Source organism: Protopterus annectens, chromosome 3.part1 (genome assembly GCF_019279795.1).
Source record: "Protopterus annectens isolate FY-2018-M chromosome 3.part1, PAN1.0, whole genome shotgun sequence".
Lineage (NCBI taxonomy): Eukaryota > Metazoa > Chordata > Ceratodontiformes > Protopteridae > Protopterus > Protopterus annectens.
In genome coordinates this window covers 415,759,737-415,777,236 of record NC_056732.1, presented here as the reverse complement: position 1 = coordinate 415,777,236, position 17,500 = coordinate 415,759,737, and positions in this window count along the sequence as shown.

Here is a 17,500-nt window from a genome sequence, read left to right as displayed (position 1 = left end):
TGAAAATGCATTTTGTTGTTGATGAAGCTGAAGAGAAGGCCTATCAGAGCCTAACTAGAGCAGTGACTTATTAAAACTCTGTTTGCTGGTGGGATTTGTGGAACTTCATGGTGGAGATAACCCAAAGGTACTGTTTCTTTTCTTTTTTGAAAGTAAAATGAGATGTAATTTTTGCCATTTCCATTGGCTTTCTACTAGGTCTAACCTTCAGTGTCTTTTGTAGATTCACACTGATAAAGTTTATCTTTTATTTATTTGTTTATTTTAGTTTGTTTACTGGAGTAGTACATTGATCACTATAGAGCATTTGCAGGTACAGCCTGAGTGAAGAGAATCACAAAAAAGAAAAGAGAACAAATTCACAAATACAGAGTAATCACAGCAGGTAAATAATCCTATAGACAATTGATACAATATGTAAATAATATTAACAGAGTAGAAAATCAAATGTGAATTAATTTTAGCAGTAAATATGACAAGGAAGCAGCAGCTGAGAATAGACAGTTGAAGCAGAAGTGATGCAGGTGGGGAGGGAGTTAGGTTATGTGTCCAGTGGAATAGCACGTGCAGTCAAATTTTTGATGATGGTGTCTTTTGAGTAGAGCTCTGAAAGTGGGAAAAGGGGATACATCTTTTAAGTGAAGGGGAGAGATTGCCAAAGTTTGAGTGCAAGAATGGAGAAAGAATGATGAGAACAGTGCAGTTTAGTTTGGATTGTCTGGAGTGAGGGAGTTAATTGTGAGAGGTTGTAGGGGGTAGTTTTACTATGGAGTTTGGCTATAAGAGGTGGAAAGATACCTAGCAGTCCTGGCCAGGGCCTGCCAAAGGATATTTCTTGTTCCTCTGCTGTCAACTGTGTAGACTGTTTAAGCCCAATGTTCCTGTAGAGTAGCAAACCTGGGATGTATTGCTGCTGTTTCCAACTATTTGCTCAGTCATGAACAGACAAATACAGTATGTGTCAGATGTAGTTACACACTTACACTGGAGGCTAGACTCTCACATACAGACACAAAAAGCAACAAACAGGTTGTCAGCAACCCAAACACATCACTCACTGTACCCAAAAAGGACCACACACATAAATCCACATATGGAGAAGTGCTCACATGTAACATACCCAAACTTCAAAATTCTCTCAAGTACAGTCCTCAGAAACTCAACATGTACACAAACAAGACAATTCCCATCACAATACAAAGCCAAATTTTATTGTGTCTCAACTACCAAACCCATAAGGTGAAACACTCCACAACTCAGTATTCTGATCATAGCAGACTCCATTGTGAGACACACTGATGTCCCTCTTACCAGGCTGGATAAGGAGAACATTACAGTTAGTTGCCTGTTAGAGACAGAATCTGCCAGATCACGCAATCATTCAAGTCACTTACCCCTAAATAACGGTATGACTCAGTCATAGTATACATGGGTATGAATGAGTTGTATCTCCTTGGACTATATAAAGAGAGACATGATTGAGCTGTGAGAATATGTGTCACAGGCAGGTATGAGCCTAGCACTGAGCTACATTCTACCATCTCCAATGAAGATGCCACAATACCAGCAGAAAATTATCAACTTTTACAACTGGCTTAGCTACTGGTGTAATTCCAAAGTGGTCCAATACTGGGAGGACATTGTTGACAGGCCACACTACTTTGCCATGGATGGTTATTACCTGTCACCTCTAGGCTTTCAGATATTGGCCAAAACATTATCCACCCAAATTGTGTCTTTTTTAGGCATTGCCAAACAGACAAACCTTCCAACGTAACAAAAGCTAAAGGTATTACTGCTCAATGCTAGGGGTCTCAACAAGAAACTGCACTTCCTAGAAGCTCTCCTTACCCTGGAGAATGCTGATATCTGTATGGTTACTGAAACATGGTTCAAAGTAATTGAAAACACTCCAGCAGTGCATGGCTATAATGCCATTCATACATTCCAACCACTCAGTGAACATGAAAGAGCAAAATGCAGAGATGGATCTACCTACATACAGGATAAACATACCTCAAGGCTGGTCAAACAATATGACATGTTTGACCTACTCCATGACCAACAAACCATGGAAAAAGCCATTACCATATTCTTGCTAGCTACAGATCCCCCACCATGAACCATGAAACCCATACATCATACCTGAAGTTGCCAGAATCACGGACCATTCAGCCCAATACCATTCTCACAGGTGATTTTAACTACCCCTCCATTAATTAGAAGACACACACAACCATTAACATGCAGGCCAAAAGATTTCTTGACTTTGTGAATGCAAATGCCCTAGAGCAGCTAGTCTGCACTTCCACTGGGGTAACAACTATCCCAGATCCAGTACTCTCAAATATGGGAGAGAGCTGCATGCACCTAGTGTGATGTCCTCACTAATAAGGTAAGATCACAAAGCAATCACCCTTGAAATTAAGGTAATAGTAGTCCCCCCCCACCCACCTAACCCCCAAAACTTTATGAATTTCCCTAAGGTGATTTACATCTATTAAGAGATGGCATAGCTAGTTTTTAAGCTCAGCCAAATCCAGAAAGCACAGAAATTTATACATAGCTGTACACAAAAGCCCTGTACAACCATATAAACAACTGTATAGAAACTGCAGTACCAGAACTAAATAAACCCAGGTCAAACCACAAAAACAAGCCACCCTGGTGGACTCTGGTATTAATAGGTTGCACAATAAAAGAAAGAAAATCCTGTTGAACAGTAACAGGGAATGTGCACAATAGAGCTAAACGTCCCCCACTAGTCGAAACAAGTAAATAAGGGAATTAGTCAAGACTCTGAAAGCAGGCTGTGAGGTAAAAATAGCCTTCTAAGCTAAGGATAACTATAAGTCATTTTTTAATTATTTTCACAGTCTTAAGGGCAACACCCAGCAATGTGTGATGGCATCACCTATATTCAGCCAGAAGATATAGCAAATCTGCTGGTCAATAAATTCAGCTCAAATTTCACCTCCTTCACCCCCAGTTCTCCCCCAAGAAATACCCTCCACCACTCCACTGCCAATTATCACCAAAGAAGAGGTTCCAATTGCACTCTCTAAAGCTAAAAACATAGCTTTAATGGGGCCTAATGATATACCAGGTTTCCTCTTAAACAGCTTAAATCAGAACTTATTAGGCCCATTCGGATCTCTGTTTAACCATAACCTCCAGATTGGCTCTGTCCCAAGTAGAGGACAGCAACAGTCATCCCTCTGCATAAAGGGGAACCATCTTACTGACCTGGGAAATTACAGACCCATAAGTTGACTGGTCTTATATCTAAGGCCATGGAAAGAATGATCATGGACCTGATAACTAATGACACAGGAAACCTCCAAACGCTGGACCTGACCCAATTCAGCTTTGTCATGTAGAGGTCATGCCTACTGAATTTGATGGATTTTTTTTTTGAAAAAGTCACTAAGGCCATAGATGATGGCAAACAGTACATGCCACGTACCTTGACCTGGCCAGGGCATTTGGCACAATTGCCCAATCAGGAATTATCAATAAACTCACAAAACTAAGCACAACTCCCTACATTACCAGATGGATAGCCAATTGGCTCATAGACAGAACACATGTGGTTAAAGTGGATGTATCCAGATCCAACAAGAGGCCAGTTACTAGTGGTGTCCCAAAGGGATCAGTGCCGGGACCACTCATGTTCAAATATACTTCTCTAAAGTCAAGGCTAATGTGGAAGGCCTTTGGATGATAAAGTCTGCCTATGACTGCAAGCTGGAGCCATCACTGAATCCTCCAGTGATGTAGATATTCTTCAGAAGGGCCTAGATCAGACAAATGTTTGTGTCAGAACTATGGCCTAAAAGTAAATGTGAAAAAATGCATTATTATACCCTTTGGGAAGTCAAATAGCCCTGCAAATTACAACATCAATAGCATACTCCTAAGACTAGACTCAGAATTGAGTGATCTAGGTAAACAGATAGATAATAGCCTGAACTTTGACTGCCATGTGTCTACCATGGTGAGAAAGTCTTACCACATGGCACAACTTATAAGTAAAGGTATGGCATTCAGATCCAAGGAAATTATAGTCCCTATGTACTCAGTCCTCATTAGACCAATAATTGAGTACATTGCACCATTGGGCATGTACTTGACGAGGCATTTACAGCAGCTGAAGAGGTTCCTCACAAAGAAGATACAGAGTGCAAACAACATGTCCTATGTGGATAGACTAAAAGCCTTATCCCTTTAATCTGACTCCTACTGACTATTAAGGGGTGACCTATGCCTGACCTACAAGGTATTCACAAATCCATCTGCTATCTGCAAGTCAAACAGCATGAAGGTCACCCAATCTAGAGAACTAAACTTAGTCAGAGACTCAAACAAAACATGCTGGAGAGACAGATATGTGTCTCAGAGATTGCTCCTTCTTTTGAACAGGCTTCCTAGTCACATTAATCAGAGCCCCTCCCTGGTCCTCTTCAAATGCAATTTGGATCAATGATTGAAGTGACACCCTGACCCTATGTGCAAAAAATAGGAAAAAGAGGTTGTGGATAGGTGGAAGGATGGATGGAGAATCACAAATTCACACCTGGAGTAGGGTTTATGTCCCTTATGGAGAGGGGCAAACTTTATGATACTCATGGCATAGGCACAGACCCCTGCAATCCTGTTGCCCCTACTGGTTATATATATTGGGTAAAATTGGTTTATATTAACTAGGCTTATAAGAGCTCTTACACCATCAGCCTAGTAATCTATGAACCTGTGAACCTATGAACAAGTTTATCCCTGCTAGGAATCTTTTGTGCACAACTATTTAGGGACTCTGCAGTTGCACTTTTTCTTGTTTTATGAGATTCCCCCTATTCTGCAATACTTTAACATTTGTCAGTCCCTCTAAATCTTATTTCTCAACTATATCTCTTTTTCTTTTATTTCTACCCTATTTTTAAACTCCACTTTCATTTTATCCCACTACCTATCTATATTTTCTAAAGAAATTTCTATTGTCCCTAGTAACTCCTGAATAACTTCCACTACCCATTCCTTAAATTACTCTCTGTTTAACAGATAGGTGGGAAAGCATTGGTGTCTCATTTTTATTTCATTACCCTGCATTTTTATTTTAGTTATTATTGATGCATGATCTGAAATAGTTATTAGACATGTATCAAAACATTCAATTAAATGCATATATTCCTATGAAATATAAATTCTGTCTAGCCTGGACAAGTTTTTGTACTTCAGGGAATACTATGCAAATTATCCCCAAGCTCTGAGTGCTGAATTCACATCTGCCATACCAAATATTTTCATTAAGTTCTTCAAAAATATACCCTCTTTTCTTATATTTTCCCTTCAAGGCCTCCTAGATTCACTCTCACTGTTGCAAATCAAATTCCAATGCCCACCTATTAGTAATTTTCCCTGCTGAAAGCAGATTATTTCTTCCAGAATTTTCTTAAACTCCAGTGTAGCAGTTTTAGGTGGAATATAAATACATGCCAGCGCAATCCTCCCTTGCCAGTAGCCCCTTACTACTACACATCTAACATTATTATCTTTGTTTTCCTATTCTATCACTATTGGAACTCCTCTAGCAATTAATATAAGTACTCCCCTTTTTCTTTGTTCCAGATAGTCTGAAGAATAACTATTCTGAGAGCCTTTCTTTATCAAATTCGCATGCTTAGATCTTTTCAAATGTGTCTTCTGTAGTATAGCTATTTGCACATTTTAATATAGTTCACTACTCTTTGTTTTTATATACATGTGAGACCATTCACATTTGAAGATAGTATAGAAAGTGCTGTCATTATGATAAGAGGCTATTATTTCAACAGGTTATGTATAAAAGCTTTTTTAGAAAAATGTCTAGTTTCAGCTTTTGTGTTACATGCATACAGTAATGTCTGGCAGGTTTTTCTTTTATACAATTGTCTCTTGTCATATTCATTTGAACCTATGTCGCATCTTACAAGACTTTTTGTTTTAATGAAAACCCTCAAACACACACACACACACACACACACACACACACACACACACACACACACACACACACACACACACACACACACACACACACAAAACCTATTTACTTAATACAAGCACATAAAACTATGTGGCTCTTCAAACAGTGAAGTTTAACCTTCCTAATAGGAACAATTGTCTTAGATTGACAGATACACTCACAGGCTTGAACTGACATGTAATGAAGGTTATCCATGCTAGTATGCATGGTGCAGCCTGTGCTAAAAAGCATTCTGTTTTTATGGACCTTATCAGCTTGTCTCTATAGAAACATGGTACACAGCTGCCTTTAGCTGCAAGCTTCTCATGTTGCTCTGTGAACATTAATTTGCTAGAGGAAAACTTTTCATTACATTCTGTGTTCTTTTATTGACTTGCTTCCCCTTAAAAATTGTTATTAGACCAATCTCTATGCAACAGTAAGAAAAAGTATATCAGTTCTACTTTTATCATGGTCTTTTGTCCAAGCTTTCTTCTCTTTTTACATTGTATATCTACATTTCTTAAAAGTGACCAAGAAGAAAGAATTAAAGAAGAAGGAAAAAAGGCACCCATTTACTTTAGCATCTCTATAACACACAAAAATAACTGAAAAAGCTTTACCTTATAACATGCAGTACTTTCTATGTCTTTTTTTAAATACTGTTAAGAACAAAAGCTGTTTTACTTACAGTTGCCTCCTTCCTTCCTCTTCCCCTCTCCTTAATGTTCTTCCAAACATTAATAACATGAAGTAGGGCATTTGCATTGGAGTCCCCTACAAGTTTTACAAAGAGAAAAAAGTCCAATATTTCCAGGTTTTCTTGTTCCACCAGATTTTTCTCAAATGTGAATGATGCATTGTAATCCCACATGTATTCATTAATTTCTGAGTTGCTGGTTTTCTTACCATTGATCTCCTTCTCCCATATTCAGTTTCTGCTTCATTTCCAACATACTCTTTGTTCTAGTCAACTCTTGTGTTTTATTTCTATCAAGTATTTTCCTTTGGAACAATGGAAAATATTTTACTGGCATAGTCTCTCTATGATCTTTATTATCAGAAGAATAAGAAGCAGATCCCTTTCTGTTTCATAGCTCATGTTTTTGGACAAACATTTGTATTTCCTCTTGAGCATGTTCTGCATCAGAAAATGACTTTGACTCTGCAGGAAAAAATACTCTGAAGGTATCTTGATATAGCAGCTTGAATCTCGCACCTGCTTATCGACATTCCCTGATTGCTGGAAAAAACTTGCTCCTCTTCTGCCTGGTGTACAGTGAGTCATCATTTTCCACAACCACTCTGCTGTCTCCAACTTTTAGTATTTTGCCCTTCTGCCACAGTTTTTGTCAGAATCAACTCTTTCTGCTGGTAAGATTTCATCTTTACTACAGAGATCTTGGTTGCTTTCTCATAGCCAGGTTTGAAGTGCATGTAATGTGCCCTTTCAATTAACAACTCCTGCTCTGGAATACCAGTCCAGTTGCTTATCTTTGCTTTCATAAAATTAATATAGTCTGCTCCAATTTCTCTGGTACAGCAAGTTTTTCCTACATGCTCTCTCCTCTAATTCTACCATTTTCAAAATCTCTCTTCTTGAGTATTTTCATACTCAGCTGACATTTTCTTCATTTTGATCTCTGATTTTTGTTGTTTTATCAGCTCACTTGAATATTATTTTAAAGAGGGAAAAGGTCAGATTATAGTGGTGGTAAGTTGAGGGCTTTCAGTACATAGGAACAGTTATAAAATATTACAAAAATCTGAGTTGGACTATAATATATTGTATGGGATTTATTAAGATTGTTTCTGGATGCCATTATCTGTGTAGAATGTAACATTCATTTCAGAGAAAGGAGATTTGTCATAGTGTCTGAAATCTCCTAAGTCTCCCCTTATGAAGCCATAACATGGCAGACCTGAAAACAGCATTTGGAGTAGCATTGAGAATGCTGGAGTCTTTTTGCAATGGTATCCTATTTCTTTCAGAATGCCACATCAAGTTATATGGAATTGCTATATAAGGTCTCTTTCTTCATTTATTCTGCTATTGGATTGCTTTATTTTACCAAAATAGACAAGCTGTGAAACATGCATGTCATGGGTTGACATTAAATGTTCTTTAAATATGGTGCTTATTCAAGTTATAAGGATAAGAATATATCTGCATTTTATGTCATATTGCTGTGAAAATATTACATTTTTAAATAATAGCTATGATAACAACAAAATAATTCACATCAATCGTTTGTAATAAAGGTGAGAAAAGGATATTAAAGAGCTATATAAAATAACACCAAGCAAGTGTTAAAACGTACCAGACTACAAAGCCAGCGAAAAAAATGCCACCAATCTTGTATTAAATAGTTTATTCACACTGAATAAATACTCTGGTGCCTCGGCACAGCCTTCCTGGAGTTACAAAATATGCCACACCATACATCTATATATATAGGGTCTATATTATATCTCCGAATGCTTAAAAAAGCGAATGCTGATTGATCAAACTTATTTTCACGAAACTGCAAAATATCGAAGCAGCAGAAACTCATATTTTTTCCTAGGGAAAGAATTTGGTTGTCCATTTCTGTTGCTTCGGTATTTTCAGTGTTATGGTGGAAAGTTACCGGTCAGATTCAGGTAAGTGTGCGATTGTGTGGATGTGAGTGTTAGGGTGATTTAGATGAGTTAGGGTTAGGGCTCAGGTTAGGTGTGTGTGCGATTGAGTGGACATGAGGGTTAGGGCAGATTTAAGTGAGTTAGGGTTAGGGAGCGGGTGAGGTGAGTGTGTGATAGTGACGGACCTTAGGGTTAGGGTTTGGGTTAAGGTAAGTGGGTAGTTAGTGGTGTGTGTATAGTTTAGTGTAGGGTTAGGTATCAGATTTTAGGTGTATGTGTGTGGATTTCTGTTTGTTTGGTGTGATTGTGTTGTGTGTATGTGTTTTGGATCAGCGATTTCTTTCCCTGGGAAAAAAATCGCTGATCTGACAGTTCGAGATTGTAAGCTTTCGCTTAAATCAGGTTGATCAATCAGCATTCGCTCTTTTAAGCGTTCGATGATATAATATAGACCCTATATATATATACGCACACACATATGTTCACTTAAATACAATTAATCAAACAATCATCTAATGAATCAACCATCAATTAAAATAATCATATATACATTTTAAAGAAACACTCTCCAGTTACATTCACTATTTAGACCTGCTGGAGATAATGTATTACATTTTAAAATATATAAAGTCTCTTTATACAATAATTTATTTTTCATTAACACTTCATCTGTTTCTGATATATGCTCCAAAATACAAGCTTTTAACAGTGAAAAGTCACTGCTATGACAAGTAAAAAAATGTAAAGCTATAGGGCTCATAGCATTATTATTTTTTATGTCTCTAATATGTTCTTGCAACCGTAACTTGAATATACTTTTAGTCTCCCCTTTATAGAACAAGTTACAGGGGCAAGACAAAGCATATACCACTGATTTAATTATACATGAAAAAGCAGAAGTGGAACAGAATTTTACACCATTTATTTTTTCAAAGCATTTGGTGATGTTGGAACAAACCGAATACTTTTCACAAGGGAAGCTTCTGCATTCCAAAACCTGCAGATTTAATTTTTCACCAGGTGAAACAAATCCATAGTGTACCACCATATCTTTGATATTTCTACTTCTCTTGAAAGAGATATTTACAGTTCTACAAAGATTTTTTACCCCTTCAGTATTAATTAAGTAGGGCCAATAATATCTAATGGCATCAATAATTTTCTCACTTAAGATATTATATACAGTATACAGGATAAAGAGCTAAGCTGCCATTGCTACTACCAGCTCCAACTATCTGCATTACAATATTAAGCTTAATTGTACTAATGTCAGGGAAAATAAAATAAACCAGCATTTGCAACTTTCCTTATGCCATTGTTAATAATTTTATAAAGACAGATAACACTTGATTTCAGGTTGTCACCAAAATGTGAGCTCAGATTTAATGCTATATTCTTTCTGAATTTTGTTGGAATTAAGCTTGCTATGCTCTATGCAGTATTTATTTCTTAATACCAATAATGGACATTGTCTGAGTATTTGCTTCATTAAACTATTCATTAGAGATTTGCTTCTAGCTCATTGTGATCTCTGACCTGTATGACACGTCAGACTGGTCCCACATCTGTCTAACAAAGCATCAAGTATCTCATTTGTATTCATTTATGCTACATTTTAACTGTTTTGCAGTGTGCACATGTTACCATTTACAAAGCAGAATCTTATATGAAGAATACCTGGAGAGTTCTTGTACACGTGATGACTATTAACTTTATCTTTTTGACCTTTTTAAGAGTCATAAATGTAAAACTATTGAAATTACTACTTGATTCCTGAAACTTGTGATATAATACAATTTTCCTGGGACTCTTTACAAAAGTTTAACACTGATTTCTAGACAAAGTTGTTTAAGCTTTTTGCACAGTAATGAAATGCAGGACTGCTCAATAATTGGATGTTTTGTGCTTTGCTGATGTTTATTAATACTGATTCTTAAATGTATCATACAGTGATTGATATAAACATATTTTGATGAGACCTGCCCTTCTTCAGGTACCATGCTGTTTGGGTCTAGTTTTAGAAATAGCACTTAACTTTAGTAACCCATATGGCATATCAGTGTAAATAGTTTGGAAGCATAACAATGTTGAGTACCACTATATGTTTCAGAAAAAGAAAATTAAAGATTAAAGTTTTTTTTCATTATCCAGCTACTTTTTGAAAAAAGGTATACAATTATACTATATGACATGATGAGCCTGACATCTGTAATATCTTTATGAGTCATTCTGCAATTCATGATAGGCTATACATATGCATTGAAGAAATACAGTTACTGATTGCATGTCTTTATTAACATGCAGTCTCTGCCTTATGAGCTATTCATGAAGCAATTTAATAAACTGCAAGTCAAATATTATCTAATGGTAATAATAATATTTTCATTGCCATAGAGAAAAATAATAGCCTCATTTGTGAACATCAGAAGTGGCATCCTGTTCAGTGGTTTACTTTCTTTCTTTCTTTCTTTCTTTCTTTCTTTCTTTCTTTCTTTATAAGAATTGTTGGGACATTTCAAGAAAGAGTTTGAAACTGTTTTAAAGGCTTATTCTTTGTATGTCCACTTACAGATTTTTCACCTCATATAAATGCATTGGTGTATACCAAAACACATAGCCCTGTATACTATGGTTCTATCAGGAACTAATGCTAAAAATATACTCTGCACAAGTAAGAGCTGTTCAATAAATAGTAAAGTGATTTTATGCATGTCTTGCTCCTTCTGCTTATTTTATGTTTTGTTTGTATTGAAGAGACCAAGCCAATTAAAAAGGGATTGTTTTCAGGCAGTAATCTGATGGAAATGTCACAGCAAAAGTTGGAAGAAAGTACCTTTCAGTCATAAACCCAATAGGCTGCTGAAGGTAAGGTAAACTTCAGTGTAAATACAATATTTACAAACAGAGAAAGCCACTAAAACATAAGCAGATAACAAACATGTACATCTGAACAGATAGTGTCTTGGATTTTATCACCATCAGCTTCTCAGAAGCCAAAATAATCCCTGGGATTAAGCAAGCAGCCATGTAGGAATCAGTTATTCCTGCATGGCAGGGACCATTCCTGTTCAACACGGCGGCGCGCTATGCATATGTATAAAGGTGCACTGCCATGATCTAAAACGGACACAGTTCCATGTACGAGCACAGGGGGTGTGTCTGAGAGCAGAACTCTCACAATATACATGCCCCCTGCACTCTAGAATTGCCTTTCGGCAATTTAAATCGAGCGAGGACACGCGTAACACCCCAACCCATCATGATAACAAATCTGGGTCAAAGCCATAAAGGACAATCATCCCTACCAAGATAAATGTTGTCAGAATAACAGATGTAGCATAAGCACATAGTGCACACCTCCCAACCTGTCAGAGTAAAAACACCAAGTCCAAACCAAAAGACAAAAACTAGAAGTTTTTGCACAGAAAGGCAGTACCAATACTACACACCACGCACTTGGTAGAAAATAATAAAATTTAATTGAGCGCACTTTCATCAAAAGACTTCTTCAGAATAACAGAATTCCCAGAAAATTTTCATTATAAAGCCACATACATGTCATTGGTTAAAAAGCCACTACAAATACTGATAGCATTTCCTCTTAAACTAATGCATTACAAAAGCCTAGCCACTCAACATAGAAACCACAGCACCAAATATCACTCAAATTAATAAATACATTGTCTATAAATATGTGTATATGAATATATAAAACATAAATCCATAAATACACGTGCAAATAGTCAGATATTAATAATAATACCCACAAATGAACAATATTAAAGATAATACATAGATTTTAGTCTTAACAAGGGGCCAAGGGACAACCTGTCATTGAGCCCAGGTACAATACACAAATTAGTTCTGATCTACCACTTGAGTTCCAAAAACTCAAGGTATAAATCAGAAGGTCCCCCTCTTGGACCCAAATCAATGTGATCAAGAGCCTCAAATTTAAAAGAGTGTGCGGGAAACTTCTTAATGTGTTTCTAAAGAGTGTTGCCCTCATTATGCTGTTTTATGTCATAAAGAAGTTGGTAAATTCTTTGTTTAAAAACTCTTTTAGTTTTTCCTATATAGAAACTATTACAGGAATCACAAAATGCGATATAAACCACACCTTTAGAATAACAATAATATTTTTTCTTGGGAAAAATGATGCCAAAAGTACTCCCTACCAATTTTACTTCCTCTATAATGTAAGGACACTGTGCATATCCATCGCATTTGATGTTACCAGCTGTAACTGGAATGTCCTCTTTTCTTCTCTCAACCAATCCCTTTAAAGACATTTCTCTCTTATAAACAATTAAGGGTTGTGAACCAACTTTACAAGAGACTTCGTTATCAAAGTTAAAAATACACCATAATTTTTAATAATTTGTTTTATGTCAAAAACATTCAAAGTGTAGGTGGGAATCAATGCCCTACTAAATCTATTTTTGTTGTCACGTTCATTCTCGACCCTCTTAGGGATACCAGATGAAAGTAAAACTTTGTAAATCCCTTGCTGTCTTTTATTCAAAACCTGATTAAAAATACTACTTATAAGGACAGCAGGATATCCCCTTTTTTCAAACATGTCCTGCAATGTGTTACATTCAGTCATAAAATCTGCTTCCTCAGAAATCATCCTTGCTAGTCTAACATACTGCCCCTCCCTTGCGCCCAATTGTCGATGCCAAGGTGTCAAAGACCCTTTGTTTAGCAAAATATATTGACAGTAAGATCAAGTATGTACTGGATGATAGACAATGGGTGATTAAAGATTCATGGGATTTTTGGGGAAAAAATCAAGCCTGAAATGTACTCAGACAACTTGATTATGGTCACACTTGATATTTGTGACCATTTTTCTGTAATCCCAGATGAAATCAGAGTTGAGTGGCTTTATGACTACCTTTGCTTTAACACCAGTATGGATCATAACACCATCCTAACACTCCATACTTGTATGGAATTAGTTTTCGACAATAATTTCATTACATTCGAAGGCCAGATTTTCAAGCAGACCCAAGGTGTGGTGATGGGTGCTTGTTGCGCCCCAATGTTTGCCAACATTGTCCTTGCTCAGTGGGAAGATTTGTTTGTTTTGGACTCAGAGTTCAAACATATATGGGCACTGTATGGTTGTTTCCTAGATGATTTGGTCCTTTTCTGGACAGGTAGTGACATAGACTTGGACAGATTTTCACCTATATTAATAGTACTACACAATGTTTGAAATTTACCATGGTCAGAGATCTTTATCAGTTAAACTACTTGGATATTACTATTAAGTAGGATCATGACAGGAAGGTTTTTACATCTCACTTGTACAGAAAGTCCACTTACTCCAACTCTTTGTTGCACTTTCAGAGTTGGCATCCTATCCAGCAGAAGAAGTCCCTTGTTAAAGGGCAATATGTTAGACTAGCAAGGATGATTTCTGAGGAAGCAGATTTTATGACTGAATGTAACACATTGCAGGACATGTTTGAAAAAAGGGGACATCCTGCTGTCCTTATAAGTAGTATTTTTAATCAGGTTTTGAAAAAAAAGACAGCAAGGGATTTACAAAGTTTTACTTTCATCTGGTCCCCCTAAGAGAGTCGAGAATGAACATGACAACGAAAATAGATTTAGTAGGGCATTGATTCTCACCTACACTTTGAATTTTTTTGACATAAAACAGATTATTAAAAATTATGGTGTATTTTTAACTTTGATAACGAAGTCTCTTGTAAAGTTGGTTCACAACCCTTAATTGTTTATAAGAGAGAAATGTCTTTAAAGGGATTGGATGAGAGAAGAAAAGAGGACATTCCAGTCACAGCTGGTAACATCAAATGTGGTAGATGAGCACAGTGTCCTTACATTATAGAGGAAGTAAAATTGGTAGGGAGTACTTTTGGCATCATTTTACCCAAGAAAAAATATTATTGTTATTCTAAAGGTGTGGTTTATATCGCAGTTTGTGATTCCTGCAATAGTTTCTATATAGGAAAAACCAAAAGAGCTTTTAAACAAAGAATTTACCAACATCTTTATGACATAAAAAAGCATAATGAGGGCAACAGTCTTTATAAACACATTAAGAAGTTCCCCGCACACTCTTTTAAATTTGAGGCTATTGATCATGTGGATTTGGGCCCTAGAGGGGGACCTTCTGATTTATACCTTGAGTTTTTGGAACTCAAGTGGCAGATCAGAACTAATGCATGTATTGTACATGAGCTCAATGACAGGTTGTCCCTTGGCCCCTTGTTAAGACTAAAATCTATGTATTATCTTTAATATTGTTCATTTGTGGGTATGATTATTATTATATGACTATCTGCATATGTATTTATGGATTTATGTTTTATATTGTCATATACACATATTTATAGACAATGTATTTATTAATTTGAGTGATATTTGGTGCTGTGGTTTCTATATTGAGTGGCTAGGTTTTTGTAATGTATTAGGTTAGGAGGAAATAATGTCAATATTTGTAGTGGCTTTTTAACCAATGACATGTTGCATCTGGCTTTAAATGAACATTTTCTGGGTATTCTGTTATTCTGAAGAAGTCTTTTGATAAAAGCATGCTCAATTAAATTTTATTATTTTCTACCAAGTATGTGGTGTGTGATATTGGTCTTTCTGTGCAAGAACCTGTCAGAGTAAGGAATGTGGACAAAGCCAAAAGGGACAATCGTCCCACAAAGCAGAAAGTTGATAGAATAACAGTTTTAGCATTAGCAGGGATATTCTGAAGTGTACAAATAAAATAACACAACAAATACTTTTTTTTATAAATGCGATAAAGTTTATGCGTAGCTGCGTGGGTGTGCCTGCTGCTTAGCTACGCTTAGTCCAGCTTAAACAGCACAAGACGTTAAATAGCAAGAGACATCCAGTATAAGCAGTATTTCAATAGTGCTCTGATTATAGCGGGTCTATATTAGAAAGTTGAAATTTCATTATTTTGAACGTTCTAACATCGACCCCTATTCAGCGAACACTGAAAATAGCAAAACGACAGATGGGCGGCACAGTGGTGCAGCGGTTAACGTTGTCGCCTCACAGCAAGAGGTTCTCCAGTTCGATTCTCGGCTGGGGTGCCTTCTGTGTGGGAGTTGCAAGTTCTTTCCTGTGTTTTTGTGTGGTTTCCTCAGGTACTCGGTTTCCTCCCACTTTCCAAAGACATGCATCTGGAGCATTTCTCCCCGGGCCTCCACTGAAAACAAGCTCTGTGGAACCTAGTTGGACTTTCCCGGTCAACAAATGTTAAATAAATAAAATAAATAACTGAATTTTTTCCTAGGGAAAGAATTTGGTTGTCCATTTCTGTTGTTTTGCTATTTTCAGCGCTGTGGTGGAAAGTTATGGATCGGGTTCAGGTAAGTGTGTGATTGGGGGTGAGTTAGGTGAGTTAGGGTTAGGGTGCGAGGGAGGTATGTGTGCGATTGTGTAGACATGAGGTTTAGGGTGGGTTAGGTGCGTTAGGGTTAGGGCGCGGGTCAGGTATGTGTGCGATTGTGAGGACGTGAGGGTTTGGGTGGGTTAAGTGAATTAGGGTTAGGGCACGGGTGAGGTGAGCGTGCAATAGTGACCAACCTTAGGGTTAGGGTTTGGGTTAAGGTAAGTGGATAGTTAGTGGTTTTGTACAGTTTAGTACAGGGTTAGCTGCAAGATTTTGGGTGTATGTGTGTGGATTGCTGTTTGTTTGGTGTGCTTGTGTTGTGTGTATGTGTTTTGGAACAGCAAATTTTTTCCCTAGGAAAAAATTCGCTGTTCTGAATGTTCGATGTTGTCAGCATTTGCTGACTAGGGGTCAATGTCAGAACATTCGATTATGTCCAGATGTGAGGTGTCAGTTTAATAAAGTTGTGAAACCCCCATATAAACACAAGTGCCCCATACAGTATAGTCACGCATGAATAAATGTAATGAAAGCACATTGGGGGATGTCAGGGACAGTAAACAAATTTATAATATGTAATGAATGATAAATCAATGCCATACAGCAGATAGTCTGTAAAATGAAAAATAAGCAATGCTAAGCATTGCACAGCTCTGCGTACCAGGTGTAAACATTGTGTAAATATGACTGCTAAGCAATGAGTAGCCTAGCTAAGTGGATTTACCCATCAGTAAGCAGTTGTGAACCTGTCCCTTTAAGCATTGCCAACCTTAGCTAAGCAGGTTTGCCCGTAGCTTAGCTTAGCTCAGCATATTCAAAGACACCCAATCATGGCAAAGGACAGGAAATTGGCGATATTTAAACCCCACAGGCAGGAATACAACTCATAACTGGTTGCAGCTTCCCACTGCAGGCAGTATGGCAGGAGTTGGTGAGGGCATGTGCTTCCGTGCGCAGCGCTGGGGTATACAAGAGTCCAAGGTCATGGTAGGACTCCTGGTACAAAACCATGATGAGATACTGCTGCAGGGCCAGTACCAATGCACCCAATGTAAAGCGGAAGCCTGGGACCATCTCGCCCATGATCTCACCAGTGCCAATGGTATCCCTCGGACTGGTGAGCAGGTCCGGCACCACTATGCTGACTTGAAGGGGAAAAAGAGGGAGCTCTTGGATGAGTGGGTCCAAGAAGCAAGGCAGGGGGTGATGTCCCAGCAGTGTATAAGTATTCATTCCAATTACTGTTTACTAATGTCCAGCCTGTGTATATAATGGATAGGTATGCCTAAATATTTCTCTTACAGCTGCAGATGACCGGGCTGTGAATCAGGAAGCCCATGCTACTAGGCTGCAAAGGCTGCATTGTGAGGCTAGTGAGTAACAATCCTGCATGTAGTAGTCATACCAAATAAATATAAAGTAGTAGAAAGTCACCTGGCAGTATAAAAACTGTGTATGGGTTGTACTGAATAAACCAGACAATATGA